This window comes from Takifugu flavidus, chromosome 3 (assembly GCF_003711565.1).
Source record: "Takifugu flavidus isolate HTHZ2018 chromosome 3, ASM371156v2, whole genome shotgun sequence".
Taxonomy (NCBI): domain Eukaryota; kingdom Metazoa; phylum Chordata; class Actinopteri; order Tetraodontiformes; family Tetraodontidae; genus Takifugu; species Takifugu flavidus.
In genome coordinates this window covers 9,853,883-9,875,016 of record NC_079522.1, presented here as the reverse complement: position 1 = coordinate 9,875,016, position 21,134 = coordinate 9,853,883, and the positions used below count along the sequence as shown (strand labels likewise).

At 50.2% G+C, this 21,134-nt stretch overlaps 2 long non-coding RNA genes across 4 annotated transcripts in view; both read left to right on the top strand.

The window, feature by feature from the left end:
* Nucleotides 1–2,026: 2,026 nt before the first annotated feature.
* On the top strand, nucleotides 2,027–3,219 carry LOC130522763 (uncharacterized). The gene is made up of 2 exons (XR_008949697.1): nucleotides 2,027–2,970; nucleotides 3,019–3,219. It is a non-coding gene; the product is annotated as an uncharacterized LOC130522763 (long non-coding RNA).
* A 13,990-nt stretch (nucleotides 3,220–17,209) lies between these two features.
* The window catches only part of LOC130523011 (uncharacterized), a 25,093-nt gene continuing 21,168 nt past the window's right edge, over nucleotides 17,210–21,134 (top strand). For all 3 annotated transcript variants that reach the window (XR_008949777.1, XR_008949776.1, XR_008949775.1), the window contains exons 1-2: nucleotides 17,210–18,599; nucleotides 18,686–18,782. This is a non-coding gene — a long non-coding RNA (uncharacterized LOC130523011). The remainder of the gene's footprint in view (nucleotides 18,600–18,685; nucleotides 18,783–21,134) is intronic.

The following is a 21,134-nucleotide window of genomic DNA, read 5'->3' as shown; positions in this document are numbered from 1 at the left end:
CGAGTCGCTATCGGGGGCGCTGAGGGAAATTTCATAAACAAACATGTCGTTGGTTCCAGCGATCTGCAGGTGGAAACTTAATTATGAGGCCGCATCCATTAATCACGCCGACATGCTGCTATTAGCGAGCTGCACGGTTAGCACTCGCTAACATGGCAATGTCAGTTTGGGAGGCTGGACCAATCAGATGGTCCGACACAGACTTACTGGGCTAACTGGACTTTACAGCATAAATAGAAGCATAATGCAGCAGTCCTGCGATTAAATTAATTAAGTTAATTAATTAAACACAGCACTTTTACTGTCACTGCTTGATAAGTTACGTTCACAACCTTCAGTGTGACTAAAAATGCTGAAGTTGAATCGTTGACATCGGTATTTCCGGGCGTGATTGATGCTAGGCTAACAGTGCTAAGTGGAACCTCCTGGTCATTGTTGGCGGTACGACATCGAGCACTTCATTTCCTTCGCTGAGGAACACGTCCTGAAGTTTAATCAGGTTCGTGTTAATAAAAACGGTCAAAGCGGAATGTGACGCTAATCCTCATTCCAAGAACCTGCGCGCTTCCTCCTGAAGGAGGGACTTCGGGAAATTGGCCCTATTCCCGATGCGCTCGGAGGCGAGTAGCAATTAAAGCGCTGATTAACGCGAGGCTGCTCTCGAACACAACTTCACAGGAGTGTGACAGAGCAGCGGGGAGACGTGGAGATAATTCAGGAATCTCCTGACCTCCTGCTTATTATGGGAGGCTAATGGCTGCCGCCGCCACCAGCACCTCCGGAGGAGGAACCTGCTTGGCCCGAGTGACCAACTCTCTCCCTCAGCGTCTCCTTTGTTTGTCCGGAGCCTCCAGATGTTTTTGGAGTCATTTCATCACAATTGTAAAAAAAAATATATTAATTAATGTGGTAAAAATAGGTGACAACACAAGCTAGATGAAGCCCAGTGGTGGTTTAGCCTTTATCTTTGGGGGTTCTTTCTCCTACATTTCCCAGCATGCTGTTCTCCAGCGGCGTGTTTTTAATCCTCTGGGTCAAAGCGAGTGAATGTGAAATGACAATCGATCGTTTATTCATCAGTGATTGATCAGAGCCACTACACTGATTATTTTGTTGACGTTTCTGTCAGTCAAACGGGACCAAACTGGCCCCGCCTGCACCAGCCGCGACCCTGAAGCCGAAGCTCCCGCCCCCCCGGCCGACCACAGAAGCGGCGCTCACCTCGCACGCCGCCGTTTTGATCCCGCAGCAGATTGATGCACCAAATAGGAGCTGACGCGCATGGCTAAGGATGCCAATGCTAATTAATTAGCATCTCATTTCGAGCGCAGCACAACAGGATGCTTGCTTCTCGATGCCATTTCCCCCCCAGGCTCCACATTATCGGGGTCAAAAATCCCGGCTCGCCGCTCCGAGGGCCGCTTAATAAATTGAGAAGGGAAGGTTGACAGGCAGATTTTCATGGCGTGTCCCTGTCGCTCCGAATGCTGGTGCCCACGGCGACACGGAGCGGTCCCGGCCCCGCCGCCGCCGAACGCAGCTCAGGAGATCAAACGGAGACGGAGGAGGACTTTCAACGTGTCCCGCCGGAGCCGTTAGCGCAGGGTGGCTTTGTTGGCGTTTTAACATTTGGACGCCCATCAGAGGCTGAGATGGAAGGAGGTCAAACATTCCCCAGGAAGTAAAATGTTTTTGAAGCGCTGACCCGTTTCCACTCCACCCGTTCTGGGATCGGTTTTCCTTCGTGGTCGACCTCTGCTTGTTGTTGTTGTGCAAAAAACAGACAAAAATATGACAATTTGTCTGATTAAATCTGTCGTCAGTCTGAAAGTACGAGCTCCACCTGATCCTGGATCAGGTTCTGGTGAGGAGGATCATCTCTGACTGCTCCAAACTCTTTTTAAACTCATTTTCAACTTCTTGACGTCTCTTTAGCTCGCTGGCTAATCTGCTAATCAGCTTTGATGCTTCGAATAATGAGCTTTTCACACGTTTGGCGTCAGGATGCCGCTAAAGTTTCGGACTCTTGGTGCTTGACGGCGCAGCAGCTCCCTCAAAGGTCGACATTCCTGGTTCCTCTGGGTCAGCGAGTTCTCCCGGTCCCACCAAACCAGCCGTCAGGTGTGCCAAACAAAATCTGCAATTTCTGGGCGGTTCCACGACAGCAGCAATCAGACGGTCTGTTTTTCTTCTTCTGTGGGGATGAAATGTTCCTCTAAACCTCCAGGTTCTGCTGCCTGGATCCCGCTCGGTTTGGACCGCAGGACTTTTTTTTTCCTTCTTCCTTGCTTCTTTCTTCTTCTCCAGTGGTGCGAAACAACGAGACCTTCAGCCAAAACTCCAGGAACCAGGAGACGTTCGTCCCTCTTCCTGTTTCTGCATGGAGACACTTTCCCACTCCAGGTTTGGGTTTGTGGTCCTTCTTCCTGCACCACCTTTTCTGGACGAGCTGGACTCCTGGCGAGAAGAGAGCGGAACATTTGTTGTGCATTAGCGTCCTGACAGGAAGCTGCGGGCTGAAGGAGAGACGGCACCTGGGCGGCGGCCTGACGATTGAAGGGCTACGCTAGGTGGACTGAAGCGTCCCGCCTCCCTCCGCCGACCGCACGGCCCGACTCAGATGCCGCTTATTGGATCCAGGCTGAGTGGATTTGGGGGAGGAGGCCCGGCTCCCCCGCCCACAAACCACAACAGAAGGCATGAAAACAAACTCCTCAGAATAGCCGCGCTCGCCGTCGCTTGGCTGCCGGTTCAAAGATTTGTGGGCAGATGTTTGATCTCCGTTCAATAATCAGTTTCTCTTTTTTTTTTTCTTTCCACATCAGGGCGACTTTGGCGCTCTGGTGTCTCCAAACGGCAGCGAGCAGCAACTGCCTGAAGTTCTGCAGCCCCGCCTCCCGTGGTCACCGTCCCACCCCGACGCCGCTGCACGCCGCTGGCCGCCCTCGCGTTGACCCGGGCCAGAGATCGGTCTGTTTCACGTTTTCCCTCCATGTGTTTCCTCCTCCTCGACTTTAGGAACTCCGCTGGTGATCCCGTAAACGCCGCTCAGGTCCATCGAAAAGAAAGAAAGAAAAAAAAAACCTCGGGTCAAACTCTTGAAATCTGTAGCATCTGGAAGTCTCCCAACTCCTGGAGGTGATGGGTTAGCTTCTGCTAAGTCCAAAGACAGAAGCTAAGCTAGCAAGAAGCTAAGTAAACAAGCGTGTCCTGCTCCAACCAGCAGTTTTTTTGTGGATGTCGCTCTGCGTGCTAGCGGGAGACGCCGTCTTCTCCGTGACATTCCCACCAGGGTTTATATCAGTCCGGGATCAGCTAGGACCGATGTTAATAAGCCGACAAAGTTTTCCAAAGTGGTTAAAACTCGCGAACAGCTGTAATTACCAAGAAACAAACGCGCGACGTCAGCTAATTGTTAGCAGCTCGGAGCTATTTGACACGATGTTATCGGAGATGATTAAAGAGGAAAACGGATTCGGGGAGCAATGATGGACGCGCTTTTACAAAAAGATCCAGCAATTAGTCCGAGCCGACCGTTCTAATTAATATGCGGCCTGAACGTGGTACCGCTGGTGAGGTTGAGGAGGCGGCTGAGATGCCAGATCAGATCCGGAACGACTGTGGGGGACTGTGGGACGGTGCAGGTCTCAGGTCCCCAGAGGACAGAAATAATCCCCGTCATGGCTGGAACATCTGCAGAACCCTGAGAGAACCCAGGAGGAGGGGAAAAAAGTGTTTTCCACTCACAGATGATCCTCATTTGGTGGTTTAGACTGTAATTTAGATCAAACACCGCCATGTAAATGAGTCAGGCTTTTCTTAATTAGGTGCCTCGGAAGGCGGGCAGGGGGGCGGGGCCAGCTCGGACCGCAGAGGTGGGCGTGGCCAAGAATCCACTGGTGGGTGAGCTGCAGCAGGTGGGCGGGGCTTAGGTTGGGCGGGGACACTCCCAAAGGCAAACAAAATAGGTCACTCTGCGCAGATTTCACACACACACACACACACACACACACACAGGAAGAGAATCCACATTAACCCCTCAGACGCCAGGGCTCCGTCGCCCCCACTCTGTCTGCACCTCCAGATTAAAATCGGGCCCTCCAAACGCGCTCTGGGTAGAGACGCGCGGCGTGCGCTCCAACGGCGCCACTTCTCAAAGTCTCTCTGCCAGAATCTGCCAAAGTTTCTGCTTTAAGAGGGGCCGGCGGGGCCACCTGCACAGAAGGTAAACGCAACATGGCGGGACAGGGAAGGAGCCCCCTGAGGGATGCTGGGACGGCCACATGGACGGCTCGTTCTGCCAGGGTGGCCCCTTCACCGCTCAGCTGGGTGCCGTGCTGGGCGACACGCGGCTAAGCCTGGGGATTAGCTAACGGTGCCACCTAACTGATGAAAGCAGAGCCAATGGGATTGTGTCTGCGCTCTCCATTATGGCCTCCCCCCCACGCCCTCCCCCGCGACTCTCTTTGTTTCTGGCAGCAGTGGAAAGCGCATACATGCTACCATGCTGGTCGTAAAATGTAACGTTGGCTCCGAGCTCCTGTTATCTTGGACCGAGGAGCGGAATCCCGTCCAGCGACGAGGACATTACCTCCCTCCATCTGAGGGGTCGAGTCTCGCCGAACCATCAGCCTGTGTTTAACAGTTTAGTCTACTTTAAAGTCTGCTAAAGCCTCCCAGGAGACCACTTTCACAGGAAATTAGCTCTTTGACAGGTTTGGACCTCAAACTCGGCTCCGGTAGCTCATATCTAGCTTCCGCGTTAGCATTCTCCTCCATCAGATTCACTCAGGTCTCAATGTCTTCAGTATCTCAGTCAACAAAACTAGTTGTGAGTAACCAGACTGCTCATCCGTCTCTGCTCTCAATTAGCTAAACTTTCTCCGCCCGTGTCAAACTGCTGGGCGTCTTCACGTCGTCGGAGGCGAGTCGGCGGGCGCCGCGGCGGTAATGAGGAGAGGGCTGAAGTGTCTCTTGTTTAACGACGCGTCAGCGTCTCTGTGTGAAACAGGTGCTCTTTTTAATTACCCATTAAAAACGCCCTCACATGTGAGCTGTGTTCACCTGATCTACAAATGAAGCCTCGTTCGGAAACGGCAGCGAGCCTCGGTCATGTGACACCTCCAGCTGGCTGTTGAAGCGTGAACTCCTCAGTGATGTTTTTAATGACCCCCAGTTTGACCCAACTGATACATTTGGGCGTGAAGCTGCTCGAGAGCTTCCCGCCCGCCGCGGCGTCGTCTCAGCGTGGTCCCGCCCCCTCGCGCTCCTTAATTAAAACTGACACTCGTCTGTTCCTGCGCTGCTCCCGTTGGAGATGCTTCGGCATCTCGGATTGGTTGAAAGCAAAATCGGTTTCACCCATCGTTTTACTTGATTTAAGGATTTGGAGAATCTAAAGATGAAGCTGGACATGGCTATGCTAACGCTGCACTTCCATCACCTCCGACTCCTCCTCGCTGGAACATTCCTTCTTCTTTTCCATGTCAACTGTACCTCTGACAAACCGCGAAGCAGCCGCGGACACAAACACACCAGCTCATCGTGAGTCCCCTCCCCCCCAGAGCCACCCGAGGCCGGCACAGAAGGTACGGCCCTGCCAAGGCTAGCACATGGCTCTGGGTACAACAGAAGTCGTGGACCCTGCAGGGCCCTTCAGCTTTACAAGGCAGCAGACACACACTCACACACACCCTGGGCAGACGGGGAAAGCACACAGTGGTCCCCGAGGGAGAAGTGAGGCGACAGGGACTGTTTTTCCTCGGAGCTACACTCCTCTTCTCCACCTCTTCTCCTCCGCTGCCGGCTGTATCCTCCACATGTGATACGACAGACAGTCTCATGCTGCATTACCCATACACCTCTCCGTCCCCCTGCGCCGCTTCCAGCCATGTTCCCTCATGTAGCATCAAAACTGGGCCATGAACGCGACGCCCGTATGTGCAGGAAACGATGGAGACCCGAGCACACGGTGTCACGTTCACTGCGCAGCTACGAAATCGTCAGTAAGAGTTGGGAAGGAGCTGAAGATTTTGGGTGTTTGACGCCGGGTCAGGGACGATTGTGTGTGTGTTTACCTACAGTCTTGCTTTGCTGTGATTCCGAGCTAAATAGCACAGGACAATATCCTCCTGGAAAGCTTTTACAACAGCAGAATGCTAGTTTGAGCTCATGTAGCAGCTTCTCTATGCAGCACCCAGGTTACGTTCAATGCCATTTTGTGTTGTTACTGAAGTAGCTGCTAGTACTACTGCGTTAGCCACTGGCTAATGCAGTCCTCGCTGAGAGATTCCAAAAACCCACGTTTTTCATCATCCCGTCTTCAAACTGCCAGTTGTGCTGCAGCCAGCAACGCGCTTTTTAGTGGAGTATTAGAATTTTAGTGCTCGCCCTGTGTATCTGGTCATTAGCTGCTTTTTGCGGGGATTATTTTCATTAAAAGTGGACAAAGCAAACAGGTGAGAAGTTAGCATGACCCTGAACCGCCATTAAGTCTGTGAGAGATGATTCCAGGTGTAGCTTTGTTCTGTCTGTTCGTATGTTTTGACTCGCTAAACTAGCGTAGCGGCGGTTCTGTCCAGCTCTGGTGGTGTCCCAGCTCCTCCCCATCGTCTCCCACGGTAACGGGAGAAGCAAACAAGTGAGGAAGGTGATAAACGTCAGGCGGATGAAAGCGAAGGTAAAGTCATTCTTATTAATTCCCGTGTCTGCTCGAGTATTTCTGACGGTGCCTTTTAAAGAGTCTTTTAAGCGCCTCGCCGGCGTCCCCGGGGAAACTTTAAAGTCACATCAACCGCTGCTTTTATGAGCTCGTCTCAGCGCTGAATGGATGACATTGAGCGCGCTAAGATCCAATATACTCGGCGGCAAGTGTACATAAACAGCGGCGCTGGTCTGCGCCTCCTTATTTGCTCTTACAAGTATTAGATTTTTGTACAAGATTCTCTCTTCAATATGGGCTCATTTAAGTTAAAGAGGAGAAAAAGAAGTTGGGAGGAACGCCGGGTTCATTAACTCCGCCGTAATGTGCCGATGTGGCGATAAAAGTGGCGCACCAACAGAACGCGGCCTCCCTGACACGCCATTAAAGCGTGATGCATGACCGTTGCCATGTGAGCGCCGTCTAACTGCATCCAGTTGAAAGGTCACCGTGACGGCGCTGAGGAACGGCACGCCGAGCCTTTTCTGGCTCCATCTCTGGGTGATGTCCAGCGAGCTGAGGAGCTCCACGCGCCCATGAGGACGGCGTGACGGCGGCGACCCGCTACGGAGCGACCGCGGGCAGCCGCTTTAATTGATACGACGGGTTTATCTGTAATAGTCTTGAGCTGGCGTCCCCTCCCAATAAAAACAACCCCGCTCATTTTTCTATGGCGTTATCTCCAAAAACCTCGCCGCTATCTTCGCGCGGAAACATCAGCCGCTATCTTCCATCAGCAGCACTTCTAATAGCTTTTAAAAGAGCTACCTGCGCCACCGCTACATTTATTACCATCATTTTCCAGGACTGACACGCCGCAGATATCGGGCCCCGACATCATTATGAATTATTGTTTGTGGCCGAGGTGGAAATTGTCCTCCGCGGCTCCGTTTCCTTCCTGATAAATCAGCCGCTCACTTTTCACATCTCGCGGTGGGAAAGCTGCTGAGCGCAGGACTTTCCGCTCCACCCATTGTCTTCGGACTCCGCCGCCGCCGCCATCCCTCAGCCGAAGATCTTTGCTCGCTCTCAATTGTTAGCCTCGGCTGCTACGCCTCAAATCTTTACCCGGACGGAGCATTTCTTCTTCCTGGGCAGGAGGAGGGAAAAAAGAGTGACGGGAAAATAACCAGACGGAGAGGAGGCGCATTCATCAGCGGCTATCGGATCAGAGCTAACATGGCTGCCAGACTCTCTGGTAGCGGCGGGTGAATGAGAGGTGAAGCGGCACAACTTTATCCCAGAATGCATCTGGTGTGGCTGCCACCAGATCCATCCAGAACCACTGGCCCCCTCCTCATCACCATGGAGATGGTCCTGGAGAGCAGCGGTAAATATTGTGCAGGTATAAAAAGGTGGCATCATGTTGGGGGTGTGGTCCACACACACGGCCTAATTAACACCAACATAAAGCCGACTTCCTTTACCTACTTCAAACGGACCGCTGCGGGACACGGTGAGGCTTAACTGAGCTCGTCGGGAGTGCTGCGCTCCATTTCTCTGCTCACGGATTATTCCCATAAATATTCATGTCGTGGCAGGTTCTGCCAGCTGATCAGAGCTCTGGGCTGACTGGTTCCCAGCATGGCGCCACACCTTGCTGTAGGTGACTGTCAGGTTTGATTATGGACACATTAAGCACTTTCTTCCCTCACCGGTGCCGATGTTCCGCAGCTTCCGGATGGTTATTCCCTGTCGGAGAACATTCCATGAGTGATGCTACAGCCGTGCGAGGCCATAAACGTTCATGTTCTAGCATCAGGTTGCTTCAGATCCACATGTTTCCCACTCTGTTCCATCACGTGCTAGCATATTAGCGTGACATTAGAGGTGAGATCCAGCACTGACAGGTAGAGCGAGCGGGGGAAGGAGCATGTCCTCTGGCTGCTGCTAAAGCCATTTGTAGCAGGTTTCCTGTTGAATCAGCACCGTCCGGGCTCCAGGCAGACCTTTTCCTCTGTGCTGTAGGACCTGCAGTGATGTGTGGCTCCATCCGGCAGCAGAGACCCTTCCCGTCGCTTCGTTAGCTTCCCGTCTCACAGCGGATATGCCTGAATATAAATACATTGATTTCAGGTAGCGCTGGCTAACCATATTAGCTGTTTTCATCAGACATCCTTTAACCATTATGTAGCCGCAGTAGCAGTCAGTATTAATGGAAAGTGAAAATACAAAGGAGGAAGCAGTGCAGTCGGGTTGGATGACTGTTCTGTCTGGCCCACTCATCTTACCGGCTGTGAGAAAATCGCCCTATAATATCGGGTTAATATCCATCGGAGCTGATTTAGTTCTGCTTCCACCTGAACCAGGCCAGTAATTACAGTTAACGGCGTCGTGTCGTCTTGCAGTGGGCGGCGGTTAATCGTGTGCTATCAGACCCGGGTTCCTCTGAGAGCCAATCGGGTGTCAGATTGCTTTGGGACGCTGAGCTGGAGGGGTGCCTTACGGTGCCGTCAGACTCATCTATCTTCCTCTTTGCAGTGGGGACTGGGTGACCGTTGACCCCCGGAGAAGGTGGCGGCATCCATCACAATATGTTGGCTAATGTGGTTAACTGCCGGATGGGGTGGGGGGGCGGTGGGGTCTTTAGTCTCACAGGTAACCAGATGTGAAACCTCTGTTCTGCAGGGGATCGCAGGTGAACATCCGGGATCATCTGTCACCAGAGGTGTTGCCTCCAAGTCTGATGTAGGAGGGCAAAGACAGGAGGAAGCCATTTTTGTTGGTCAGTGACTTTGGACCCTCCCACATTCCTTGAATGTTCACACAGGTTTGATGTATTTGTTGCTGGACTCTTATCACGAGTGAGAAACGCTCAGTTGGGGCTGTTTGAATGAAAAATACCATCAGACTCCAAAGACTTCACATGTCAGGCCCCTTGCACACCTAGCGTGAGCTACTAAGCTAGCTAAAACTGCTCAAGCGGATTCACTGTCTCACAGCTCCCAAACACCACTGTTTCCCCTAAACTTCAACTCCTCACTTCTTCCCTGAAACTCCTCTTTGATGTGTTCAAATTCCCGATGTTTCGTCCCGCTGGGGAGTCCATTTGTGTGTTTTTTCTCTTGACTCATCTGCAGCGACTGTAAACTCTTAATTGATTGTGTGCAGTTTCAGTGGTTTAGCAGCTGGCGCTCATGATAATCCTCCTTCTGTCCTGCAGCCGTCGCGTGTATTGATGAAGTGCTTCAGTGCCGTCGTCCTACATTTACGCGGCACATTAACCCATCACGGCTACGGCAGACGAATAAACACGGACTCATTACCTGAAGAGCAATCATTCGAGGCAAGAACATTTATGGTTAATAAAAGGACATTTTAGTTCAGTCCAATTTCCTATTTGACGCTAGAACTGAAGCGAAATACTCTGCGGTCACGGCAGCTTTCGCCGCCTCAGGTCCGGCACAACCACGAACACTTGATCTCCCGCTGAGACCGTTAGCGCTCAGGTAAACGGATTCCGCCGCAGCTCGCCTCTTCTGGTGTCAGGCCGCATTCACGCGGTGAAGACCCGTTTCCAGCTGCTAATAGCATCGATTTGGCGCTGAGAAAAACGTCTGGCATGACACGCGCGCACACACGGGTAACCTTCGTCCCGCCGGGCGCCGTTCGGGGGGGGGAAAGCGAAGGCTAAGCGACAGCGCTGTTCCCTCCCGGCCGTGTTTCCATCCAGAGACCCCCGTTTGTGAACTGTCCCACACTTCATTAGGATGCCAGGATAATGTCCAACAAGCAAGCGCCGTGACACCCCATTTCCTGTGCACTGAGCTCTCCAACCACGACAGATGTCGATGGCGCTGATGATACCAGGGGCTCCCGCCTGCCTTCCAGGAGGACGCCGCCGTTGGAACACCAACAGGATGTGAATTTTTGTTTTCTTTGACAAGGTAGCTTTTCCCCTCCTTTTGGCCTTAATAGCAACATTTACGAGTAACGTGTTGGGGATTAGAGCGCGGCACAAGAGTCGTTATGTTCGCTCGCCGCCGCCGCTGATGATGTATCTGCAGACAAAACAGAAACAGATGTTCCAGTGGCTGTTAGGTGTCCTCACCGGGGACGAGGAGGAGGGACTGCGGATGCTTCAACATGTGTGGTTACGAGCATCAGGGAAGGTGTTGTTTTTCCAAGGTGTTATTATGCCTTGGCGGCGGTGTGGCGAGTGTTGTCACGGAGGCATCCGAGGAGAGAGGGAGCAGGGGCCGTGGACCAAGGCTAATGGAGGCAAAACAACCTCCAGCCTGGCCCCTGCTGTCCAAAAACATCAGCTTCTAGAGGGAAACGCAGCCTCTCAGCACTCAAGTGACGACCCGTCAACACAATACGAGCGGCAGATGAATCCCTCATCTGAATATTCATCCCCCCCTCCCCCTCCTTTTTGAACCCCGACCAGATTTCAGGGTGGCGGGGGGAGGAAATTGTTGTACATTTCCTGACAAATTGAGTTAAATGGACATTAAGTCGGCTTTAAGAAAACAAATGGTGGTCTTTATCACAGGTGGATGCTGGCGGCCTAATGGGGGCCTGCGAGCTGATCCTATCAGCGGATAATGGCTTGACAGGACGCATTAAGGTTTTTGTGTGAGGAGGGCTGCGAGCGGGGCCAGGCGGGGAAGCGAGGTGTCCTCTCTCTGGGTGTGTGTGGCAGCAGATGTTGGTGTGTTGAGACTCAGCTGGCAGGAGGAGGCCCCCAGCAGACGGTTCATAGGTGGAACAGATACTAACCACAGCTACAAGTCCCACCCTTTTATGTCTCCGTCCATCTGTTGGATAATCCCCTGGCCCCGTCGCTCATTTGGACCTTCAGATGGACGTCAAGCTAACGGTTCTCTGCAACTGCCGAAATTTCTTTCGCTGCAAACCTCAATTTTAGCCAGACAGAAATGATACGAGCGAGCCTTTGTCTCTGATAGCTCCACTTATTAAAACGTGATCGGAACTTGGGGGTGCCAGAGCAATAACGTGAAAACACCTCTGCCTTTTCATTACCAGGCCGTCTGCGTCGACCGGCCGACACCGATAATCCCTCCGCTCGCTCTGAGCCGCCAGTTCCCAACATGGATCACAGCCTCTACTCCAACCCCTCCCTGAAGTGCTGCATTGAAGAGGCAACTTTTTCCCGCTCCTCCTCGTGAAGGTACAGCTTGTTTTATTAACTTCAAAAGTGCCCGTGGGACCCAGCCGTGATCAAATTCCCGCTAATTAAAAAGAACCTGGGCTGAGAATGTTGTGCTGTTTAATATGGACGAAGCCGATCCTCCTTTTGTCGGCGCTGATAACGCCGCCGCTGCCGAGTCTCCGACGTGCACTGAATGATCTCACCTCCTGAGCATCTGGGCGATGTCCTCATCACCGTCTGATGCCAGGATGATGTCAAACACAGTCGCTGACGCCTGGGCCTCACCTCACCTTTAATCTGCGGAGTGATTGACGGAGCTGGAGGCAATATCATCTCGTCTGCCTCTTCTGACCTCTATCCATATGCTGTTGGGTAGCTCTGCTTTGTCTTTGCCTCCCAGGATGCCTTTAAACTTTCCCAGAGTTCACTTTGTTCTTTCCCTTTGGTTGAGAATCAAGCCTGTGATTGTCGAAAGGTACCCACATCGACGTTATCCACTGGAATCTCCTGCTCCTCAGAAGCTAGGTTGACACGTAGCCGTACAATGGTGAGATTGCAAAAACAGCTAGCAGTGGTTTCACCTTTCCACTGTTGGTGTCCCTCCACAATCAACATTTTGAGGGAGAAGCTTCGAAGTTGATATCAACACGTGATTCTGTCAGGCTCGGGCTAACCAAAGTCTGCGAGCCTCAGAAGCTAATGATTAAAAACTTCTCGAACAAAGCGGGAACAAGAAAGGCAGGCTTTGTTGTTCCCGCTTTGTTCTTGTTCCTTCTGAATAACCAAAGTGGTCCTGATAGAGCTTATTCCAGAAGATCTTATCTGCACCCTTCATCTGAGTATTATCTGGAGGTTTTGCTGTTTTTATATTAATGAGTCGGTGTTTCCACAGCTCGCCACCAGGGGTTGAGTATCCTGTCAAAAGCAGCTTTTTTGGTCTGGACTTGTCTGGAGAACATCAAACCTTTTCGGTTAACATTCAGGTTTTTTTGTCAGATGAGGGATCCAAATTCAATTTAGGTGTTTCTGCCAATCGATGACAAAAATCCAACCTAGATCTCAGGTCATGAATACCTGAGCGGATGTTTAATACCAATGTAGAACCATAAATCAAGGAGTGCTGAGCGTAAACACCTCACAGTGTGACTTTTTTTTTGCCATTCCTGTATCTATGTAGCTTAATTTTAGTTTGAGTTTCCCTTTTCTGGCCTTCCCGCCGCAGCACCAAGCTCTAGAGCAGGTAGCTCGCACTCCATTAAACAAACACTGTGGACCCTCACTTTTATTTGACATTTTATTTGGCTGTGACAAACGAGCAGCAGTTGGATTATAACATAATTTGTCTCCTCTTTATTACCGGCACAAAGGACACCATTCATTAATTATTCTGCCGTTGCCGCTCAACACTAACTGGAAAGGTCCCTCTTTGGACAGATGGCGAGGACAATGTTATTTATATCAATCAGTCCAAAACGTTCAGCGAGGATTACTATTCCTTGGACTGCTTTGATTTATGTCCCATCACCTCGCCCCCTGCTCAACCTCGCCGGCTCCTGCAGGGACGCTTTAATCGGACGGGAATTGAAAACAGGCTCACCAGGCGGGCGATATGTTTATTTACACACCTCGTTTTTCTTTTTCCCCTTCAAAGTTTCACTGTGGAATCAAACTCGCAGACGACAGATCTGTTGTACGTTACGGCCCTTCCAGCAAGGCAGACCCAGACCCTCGGGATGGGGGGTTAGGGGGTACAGCTGGCCCCCACTGAGAAATTGTCTAAAAATTGGGGAGGCCGGATACCAATGTACAAGTACCCACTCTTGAATATTCACCGATACTGAGTACTGAGACCACTAATACAAACAAGCATGTTGGTGCAGTGAAAGGTTAAAAACCAAAGGAGCGTCTATAAAAAGTTCCAAAATGACAATGACATCATTGATCGGTCAATTAAGACATCAAGCCAATCATACAAATTGCATATGAAATGTGAAATACCAGCCGATCTGAGTTGTATTGACAATTATTAAAATGAAGACATCTTTCAAATAAGACAGGTATTGGTCCAATACTGACACCTAGTATCAGTAATCAATCAACCAATCAATCAGTCAATCAATCTTTATGTATGTTTCAAGCAGGATTGTCTCACCCATCCCTATTAAAGCTAGAGGTCAAATGTGTGAGATCTGCTGACACCTGCTGGTGAGTATGTAGCTCCCTCATACGGTAGCTGGCGAGGGACAAAAGGGATCTGGAAAAGAGTGATGCAGAATTGATGGAGCTCAAAACCACATTTTCGTTAAAACCACGAAGACAGAAGTGATGATGACGGCAATGATCCGAGCACAGGTTTGACCTCCACCAATGAGATGTTTGTTTTCCACCAGCGTTACGGAAGAAAAATCAACGAATATTTAAGTTAAATATTTTTTTCTGTATTTACTGTTCAGATGAAGCATGTTTTGCATGTTTTTAATGCCCAAGACGTGAGGATCCCTCTCCTCTTCCATAAAATTGGGGGATGTTATCATGTGACCTAGACTCAGCCATGTTGTTTTCTGTGGAATCAGGACGGCAAAGTCATAATTTGTCAACACAAATTGCTCTGACTGTTGTTTACCTGCATCAGGCAGGTTAAATCAGTTTGTAACGGTTCCACTAATGAACTTGAGACGCTTGTCGAGTACAAACAGGCAGGTCGGCCCCCAACTCCGCCCATGATGGCGCATCATTACCTTTCTTCTCTGCGTGCTAACGGGTCCCAGAGCAGCTCCTGGGAGCCGGGCGCCGTGCTCTTCACGCCCGTGTGGAAAGAGAGAAAAAATATATTTTGTAATGAATACCATTTATGAAGTAATTAATTTTATGCAAACTAGCGAAGATGAAAGCAAAAATCTTTATAAATTATGAATCGTGTTATAAGTTATCAGGGGTGCTTATCACGGCGTTAACGCACCTCCCCGTTAATTAAAAATGTTCACACAGAGTCAGAGAGGGAGACGGTGAAGCCGGCAGGCTCATCAGGTATCCGCGGTTCTGAGGGAAGCCTTTGTTCCGAGAGCCGGAGATTAGGCCGCTTCGCCACCACCGAGCTCACTTACAATAGGAACGCCAGACCAGGACAGGGAGGAAGCACATCCTGACATTCCCGCTCTTTACCCCTTCATTAATTCTTCCAAATGTTTGCCCGTAGACTAGACAAACTCTCGGGGCCCCCCAGCGGACCCTGGCTCCGGTTCCAGGACGCTCAGGCGCTACAGCGCTCATAAAATCCCAATTCATCAAGACGAGCGCAATTTGCTCCGAACGGGGAAAAAAGCTTGACAAAAGGGGGGTGAGGCTGTCAGCGAGACAGGTGGCTGGAGATCTCGCTCTGATACTGAGCGATATGAATAATAGATTCTGCTAAATGTACGCCAGGACCCGGGCTGTAAACACAGCTGCCTCCTTTCCCTTCCAAAAGAACAGCTTGGCTGGATGAGAAGCCCAGGCGCTCAGCCTCCACCTGAGGACGGAAGGGAGGCGGGGGGGCTGATTAACTAATCAAATGCAAGGGCTAAATAGGAGGCAAGGAGAGAGACAAAGGGAGGGGTGAGTCAAAAGGGTTTCCCTCGCTGGTTCTACCGATGCGGCACAAAGGATGTTGATTAATGGGGGTCTGAACGGTGAAGATTTCGTTGCTGACGAACTTCAGAATCCTCACGTTGCTGCTGTTAACCTGCGACGCCAGATGGTTTGTTCCAAACAACCATCTGAGAAGTCGTCCTTGGACGGTGACCAAAAGGGCAGGCGAGTAAAAAAAAAAAAAAGGTACTCGGCAGTCGATTGGATGGTCCATCTGTCCATCAGGACAAGCTGAGCCAATCAGATCCATAAACACGATGTGGTCATTGTTAAGGTGGCGGTGATGGAGTACACGTGCTCTGATTGTCATCAGGCCCTTTTCACGGACTTTTGGCACTTTTACTTTTGGTAATTTACAAGAGATTTATGGTCCTTCAGTTTTGTACAGAAGGGATCAGCTGATGTTCAGCCCCACCCCCCCGGCCCTCTTAGACTGGATTGGACTGGACTGGGACACAGACATACAGGTTAGCATTAAAGTTGTTTGCTTTTATTCGAGTTTGCTCCGTTTTTTTTATCTAAAGTTAACAGGTTCTTGTTGGTTGACCTCATACAGCCTAAATACCGGTTTTATGAATCATCAGTCACACCAAGCGAATTTTTAAAAGCTAAGTTTTGCCTTTACAGCCTTCGTCGATGAGACTTTCCTCCTCTTCAGCCCCGGGGGGTCACGACTACACACTGTTGTGTGAAGGAAACTGTCGCTAACGCAAAGTGCCGCGCTGCTTCTGGCCTCAACGAGCCACAGGTGAGGCGCAAAAGAAGTTTTGAGGTTTCGAGAGCTGTTTTCTTATTTATCAGTGCTGTCGAGGTTTTTTCTCACATGTTTTTTTTTTCTGTTTTGGGGACAAACACGCTAAATAATGCAGCGGCCGTGAACGCTGTTTGCTTTGGCAGGGACTGTGTGAGCTGCAGTCGCACGTTGCGAGGAACATCGTAGCGATTTACTCACGCGTGTGTTTATTCATGGGTTACCTCAGCGGCGCGTCACCGCGGACGACGACGTCGCTCTGCCGCCGCCCACCAACAACACTTCATCTACAACTGCGCCTCTGCTCATCTGACGACTCCCCAGATGAAATTTAGGAGGGTTTTCGCCCAGCCGAAGGTAATTAATTCTTCAATTAAATTGTTGTTAAACATTTTTAATGAGTAATTGGCACAGGGGAGCCGGAAACCAAACTGACGGTTACGCGGAGACAGACGGGCAACGTGGAGGTTTCAAAGTTGGTTTCTGCTCGTTGACCCAGTTTTTTCTGACTTCTTGGAGAATCGCACAGAAATATAAATAAAAAATCAAACGTCCCCGGGCTCAGAGGAGGTGTCCTTCATCTCAGGTGACTCCTGCTTCATTTGGATTCCTCCTTTCTTAACCCCCCCCCCCCACCTTCACTAATTAGGACACGAGACGGAGCAACAACTGGAGGTGCAGCGCTGCGGCAGAGTGACACCGGCGTGTGGGGACGTCTTCCATTTAACCTGATTTCACTTCAGTGTGAACAAAGACGAGGACAGGACGACGCCACAGAGCATGTTTCATTCATCGCCAGCAAAATGACGCGCGGAGAAAACCAGCACGCTGCATTTTTCATGCGTCTTGGCGAAGTTCCACCTGGTGTTTCATGGAGCCATGAAACTTTTAGAGGAACCGTTTCCAGCTCAGATGGAGCGAGCGCCTGCAGACAGCTTCTGGATGACACCCTTTTCAGACAAAACGTCTGAATTTTCAGAATCTAACATTTTAGAAGTCAAGAATTGAGCCCCCCCCCAAAAAAAAAACCGAAGTACAATGTGACGTTGCTAATCATGAAGCTACTTCAGGAAGCTTTATTTCTTGACGGCTCTGCAGTCGTACCCACAATTACAGACTTGTAAATGTGTCGCTCCCTTAATCACCCACAGAAGGGGACACACCAACCCCCCCCAACCCCCACCACCACCAACCCCACCACCACCCCATCCCCCGACTGCAGCCCCATTAAGAGCGGCCATCAAAACAAAGAGCTGTCTCTGATGGCAACAATCGCTCGCTGTCACGCCGGAGCCAAACGTGTATTTGAGTGATGATGGGCGATAGCGGCGTGGATCTCTGTCAGACGGCGTGATTACCCTCGATGGATGAGGCAGGCACCACATACCTCCACCAGAGGCCCCGTCACCCTCAGAACCGTCCTGAGATCCCCCCTCGTGGCGCTGAGGGCAGTAAACAGAGAGCGGCCTATCCAAACATGCTCATTAGCATCATTAACGCTCATTTCTCACTGATGGACCCCTGGAGCTCTGTAGAACTTTCACCACACGCTCAGGAAAGTTGCCTTTTTGCACCTGCGCCTTGGAGCCGGAGCCCATTCTGGCCCACGTTCTGGTCTGTCTTTATGAGAATTCTGATTCTAAGTCTGAACATTATGGGTCCAGCTTCCAGAATTGTCCTTTGAAAGGGTTTTCCTCGCCTTCTCTACAGGCTGTTGTTTATATTTCCTCTCCTCCATGTTGGAGTCGTTGCCTCTGAATGAGAACCTCCTCTGAGGCAACACAATCTAAAATGTAAATGTTGCCCATGTGAGCCTTTCTAAATAAAGCCACACGGCAAACGCCAAGCCACTGAATCCATTAAGGTGCAGCACAGAGACGCAAAAACCCTCAAACAACATTCTTGTCTTAATTATATATGGAAGCCATTATATTCCCCAGACAGCACGGTATATTTAAAGAAACCAGAGACCTTCAAACACTTCTCCTCTCAGGGATCTCATACTTAACAGGAGATCTGCTCTTAAGGGAGCCTCCTCCGGGTACCCGGGCTGGAAAGAGCCTATCGCAGCCTCCGAGCTTCTACGCTGTGCCAACGCCGCGCCAACACTCGGGCTCATTACAAATGTTTGAAAAGCAGGGAATCGTTTCCACGTTTAACATCTGCGAGGATTAAAAAAAAAAAAAAAAATCATATTTGAATTGCAAACGTTCAGGATCTGCAGCTGGTTTCAGGTGGGAATTTTTTTTCCTCCAAATTGTCTAAATTAGCTGCTGCTAGCTTAATCAGCGCTAAAGACTGACTGCGTTGAAATGTTCGTATTTTCACTTTCGAAAGGTTTTAGAAACTTTGTGGGGCAACTTCAAGACCATCAAGACCACAGTTGTTCTGCTGGTTTCACCCAGGTGGGAAACATTAACAATTGCTAACGTTAACTGTTATTGAAGACGCTACAGCCGAGCTTCTTCCGAACTTGTTTCTTGCCTTCCAGATCACCTGAGATCCACCTCCGATCCAAACAGGTCTGCAGAGGCAGGAAGTGCCTCCTCACCTCAGCCACTAATTAAAGAGGCATTAGCCAGTGACAGGTAATACAGCAGATCGCCTAATTGCCAATGAACGCCTGCATGCCCCCCCACCCCCTACCCCCAGCCCCCTACCCCAGCGTTCCATTAGGCATAAATAATTTGGCCACTTGGGTACGTGCCTCCCAAATTACTTATTCTTTTTGTGTCTCAAATTACCTATTCTTTCTGATGTTGCTTTTAGTTGATTAGCGAGCCGAGCGTGACTAGCCATTGGCTTTTTCCAGGTTTTTCCAGCCTCGTTTCATTTTTCATGCGGTGAAGGAGTGTTTGGTTGTCGGTTCTACTCTTGGAGGTTCGTTGGGTTTTGTTTTTTTTTTTGGGTGGGGAGGGGGGAGCTCGCCGTTCTGGTTCGGATGATAATGCCATGCAAAAATTCCCCAACTTTTCCTTTTTCTGCGGGAGTTTTGTCGTCACACCTTGCACCGTTCTCTGCTGGAGGCTGATGAGGGATGAATATTTAAATGCGGCGCTTTGCTTTGTTTTCGTCGCTTTCACGTGTGTGTTCGGCACATGCGAAGCACGCTTCATGAAAGATTCATCGTCCGCGCATGATTCAGAAATACATAAACATTTCCCAGACAAAGGATACTTTCTGTTGCTGCTGCCTGATCTCCGTGATCTCCCGGCTAAAGTTCACTCTTCGTCTCATTAGAAGTCTTTTTTCTTCCATCTGCAAACGTGAACTGAAAGACCTGTAAATGTGGAGCACGATGGGCCTCCTCGCACATGCATATTATCATCCCGGTCCCACATGACATCATCAATTTTTAATTTCAAACAGGCCTATTTTTTGAAATTCATAGGAATTCTCTTTTCCTCGCACACATAAGTGGCTTTAGATGTTTAATGAGTTTCATTTTCAAGCTCTGTACTTTTCTGCGGGCGCTTTCACGTTTACAGAACTCCGGTTTCTTCTTTTGATTTCATAAAGTGGTTTTCAACAACCTGCAGACGTGTCAGAGAGTCTGAACGCTCCACCAGGGTGGCTGTTGATTAGCATTAGCTGTCCCTTCTGTCTATGTGCGGAACATTAGCATGTTTTTCCTTCTCCGTTTGGAGCCCAGAACCCAGCAGGGGGTCGGATCATCGCGTACGCAGGAATAAAGTGACAGATTGAGTTTCCTTTGTCAAAGTCTCTGATTCAAAGCTGCTCCGACACGTTTGTCACCGCACACGTGTACAGACAGACGATGGCTAATGCGGGCTACCGAAACGTTTCCAAAATGTTACAGCGGACCAGGCTAGGCACCACTAACACCTCAGATAACAGCTTAAGAATGTGAAATCGTGACGACATTAAAGATGCGTAAGTTGCGCAACTCCTCCCAGTTTAATACAAATGAGCCTTATTCATGTTCTAGCAGCACGAGCTAAGCCACCAAAACATGACTAATATTAATAATAATATGAAGCCCAAAACCAACTCCCCCTCACCTGTTGCTGGAAGTGAGGCACATTTAGGCACATTTGCCTGAACATTTGCATTCCAAAGATTGTAAAAACCATAATTGTTTGCAAAAAAAAAGAAAAGCAGAGCTTGTGATGCTGCCTGGACGGCTGAATCCGTGTAAAACATGCAGTGAGACTTTCACCAACTCCCAGACGGAGGTGTGATGGCGACCAGAGCCCCTCCTGTCTCCGTCTCGCCCCCTGCTGAGCGAGCCCGCATGCCGTCCTCAGGTTGCGACAGTCCCTAATTAAAATGTCCTTCCTCATTATCATCGATTGCCCCGCGCATTTTGGAAAACAACTGCAACACCGAGCTCTGGCAGCGGCGGCCGCGGCGGCCAAATATAGACATGTGACACTGGTGTTTACCCCGTCAGATGGTCCCCGGTCGGACATGAGAGTGAGGAAAGTGGGGCAGCAGCCGAGCTTCCCCAGTGGATGCTGGACCAGCGCTCACAAACACAGCGAGAGAGGACCGCAGATGGCCCGGAACCCTTTCCAGGGTTCATCAGCCGCAAGAAGAAGAAAAACACACACAAGAAAAACAAACTTCCGCTCATTAACGCGGCCGTTTATTCACTAACGAGTGTGTGGAGTCAGACTTTTACAGTCTGTGAGGATCAGATTCACACCTCACGCTCGCCGAGAGCAGAATTATCTCCTCTACGTTCGTAATAATCATCACGGTTCTGATTAATGACGCAGGTTAACGGCGAGGAATGTTAAAAGTGGCAACACGCACAACAGCGACTTTACTGGAACGCAGGCTCTGACATTAATGCCATCAATAAACGGCTCCCCAAATAGAACCGAGGCCGTTTGATGCTCAGCAGGTAAAATTATGAGGCGAGTTTGACTGAGAAGGAAGCCAAACCACAAAAACAGGCTGAAAACAGGCAGGAA